Source organism: Poecilia formosa, unplaced genomic scaffold (genome assembly GCF_000485575.1).
Source record: "Poecilia formosa unplaced genomic scaffold, Poecilia_formosa-5.1.2 Scaffold564, whole genome shotgun sequence".
Classification (NCBI taxonomy): domain Eukaryota; kingdom Metazoa; phylum Chordata; class Actinopteri; order Cyprinodontiformes; family Poeciliidae; genus Poecilia; species Poecilia formosa.
In genome coordinates, this window is record NW_006800503.1 from 90,167 (window position 1) to 93,238 (window position 3,072).

The following is a 3,072-nucleotide window of genomic DNA, read 5'->3' on the forward strand; positions in this document are numbered from 1 at the left end:
CCTTAGCTAAGTTCATTTAAATCTAGTTGACTATGTTCCAGTAAAAACTGGACTGGACTTAAATACACAAGGAGGGTAATCAGGGAATGAGACACACTTGGGAAGCAATCAACAGGGAAGACAGGAGAGGGACAGGGACAGAAAACCTCAGAAATAACTACACAGAACACAACAAACATATGGTTAAGTTTTTACAACTAGCATATTTTAAATTTATTTTCTTAACACCGGTCACCTTGTTACCTTTTACCTTTTGCCAGTGACGCATGATGCAGTTGCCTCTCGCACAGTGAGATAAGGCGGCTAACTGGAGCTCAACGTAGCGAACGTTCCAGATTACAGAACTGTTTTTGGTGAATAAAGTGGAGTAGACTTACTACTTGTTAGATGACGGAAAACGTTGAACGTTGTATCGTTTCTGCTTCAGCACGGAGTAGCGGTTTAAGCAGAGAGGTAATGAAATACAACAGACACTGACAGGCCTCTGCGTCTGCCTTTCTCTGAAGAACTACTGAGCAAGAGGAGACAGCCAAGGTGAGCAGACAAAGCAATTCGGCTTGCTGCTGTGAAGTGGAGACTTTTGTTAAGGTGTCGTCCTAATTTTAACCCTTCTATGTAGAAATGGGGTCCAACCGACCCCGCACATGTAAAACTTGTATCATTTGCCATTGTCCTCTACGTTTGCCTCAGTCCTCGCACGCACAAGGGTTAATATATGCATTGAAGGTGTGTCCTCTCCTTCTAAATCTCTAAGCAGTTTCAAATTACTTAAATGGGATGGTCTAGATGGTTTTGTTACCTTCTTTAAGACCTATTAAAAACCAAAGAGAGAGAAAGAGAGAGCAAAGGTCAGAGAGCAAAGAGAGCAAAAGTCACTCTCAAAACAGGATGTTCTCGTGTGGTTACCATCTGGAGTCTCTCCCTTTCTGTCTTCCTAAACATTTGAACAAAGACCCTAATTACCAGAAAGAGATTTATTTTTCACTTAGACCTTACTGTTTTCCTGCCTGAGTGATTCCCAAATACTAGTTTTGTTTTCTAAGATTTTAGTGTTTTTCTTACGTCATAGAAAACACCAAAGAATTTTCAATGTATCGTTAATGATAGCAGTCATTCTTCAGTATTGCTTATGCAATCAGGTTGCTGTGTATTGTAGACTTCTGCCCAGGTCCCTCTTGAAAATGAGATCTGGATCTCAACCGGGTTTACCTGGTTAAATAAAGAAATAAATAAAAAAATAAAATCCTCTCCATAATGGATATATGTCTTCTAATTTCCTTTGCTGCATAATGTACATTGCATTTATTCTAGCGGTAGGAATATTTATCTTGAAGGAGAATAGCACTTAAATAATAGTCCAATAAGGATGTTCATTTAGAATTAAAAATAACTCACCCGGAATTACCATGATAGATATGGAAGCTTAAAAGCGTAAATTCAAGCTGGGACGACTCCAATCAACTCGTCGGCCGCTTCTATGGACCTTACCAAGCTCCGCCCAGAAACGTCCCCTAAAATCCCACGAGCCTGCATGGCTCACAAACAAAGCCTCGCGGAGCTTAGTTTCTATGTGTAAATATGGCGTCTTTCACTTCGATTGACTCTCTGCAGAGTATTTCTGAGTCGATTAGTGTAGCATTTCTGCCGGATTTTCAAAAAATATCAGCCACAACAATGGACAGGGGAACCAACAAGTTCATATCATCTTTTTTGCACGACATAAAGATGTTTGAGCCACGCGATGCCTCCAACATTGTGCGCGTCACAGCGAAATGCTACCGGTGTTATAGATCAACTGGTGGCTAAATCAACTGGTTGAAACCTATGCGCACCGCAGATGTTTCTAAATTGTAGGTGGCTGTGTCGATGCCTGTTGAAAAATGCTACTTGCGTGAAAAAAACGTTTGCAAAACTTTACTATAAATCCCATTTGACGCAAATATGTTTAATGTTGCATGTGAAAATTATGTTTCAAAACAATTTTCTAAAGAACAGCATTCATTGCGCTTCGAAAACCGCATTTGAGCATAACCAGATCAATGAATAACACAATCCCATTCACTTTCAGGTTCACCAGAATACAATAATTCTAACTCATGAGTTTCTGCTTTTTGTAACCAGCACTGATCAGAAAAAAACCTTGGAATTGACTATCAAGTACCTGTTAAGCGAGTTGCTTACATTACAGGTAAGTAAAAGGTAAATAGTAAGTGTCGCATTGTTTAGCGACATTTACTACCCAGAGTAAGTGTCGCTAAACAATGAGGTGGTTGTCATCATATTTAATAAAATTTAGCTCACATACCTGAGGGTGTTGCTTGTGGTGTTTACGTGTCCAAATAGAAAGGAATATCAAGTAATGTCGAGAAGTTGTACTGTAATAAAATCTCATGTAAATGATATAAAGTTAACAGCTAATGTAGTTGACAGTGATATCCAAATTGACAAGCCGAAATTATAATAATAAACGTTCCGACAATACTGTCAGATACCACCAACAGACTATGAGCCGTATCTACAGTATTTGTCCTTGTGTTCTCTACTGGGAAACAGTTTGCAAGTTGTTGACGAAGGGAAATAAAATTAAAAACAGAACGAGCAGCATGAAGATTAACTAGTGACAGCCAAACAGGGTCCTCAACGCAGATGTTTGCAAAAAATTAGGTGGCTTTGTCGTTTCCTGATCAAAACGCGACAAACGTAAATAAACAGATATGAAAATATCTCTACTTTCTCTAAGGGCTCTTCACTTCAAATCATAATGCTATGAAGGAACATTGAAGAATGCATTAAAAGGTCACTAAAATATACCCCACTTCAAAGGAGACTGTACTACCACCCAACATTGTTAGAGTAATGACGATCATTTTATGTATTTTCAGTCTTATGTTGACTGACATGTTCTGCAAACATACCAATAAATAAAAACAGTTATAATATCATGCAAACTAATTCATTGCTCATTTAATGGAAGCCACGTTATTTCGTCTGCACTTTAAGACTTCACTCGGCTGCAGAAGCAAAGCTGTGCAACTTCGTAATCCGACAATATTCTTACAGTTAAAGTTTGTC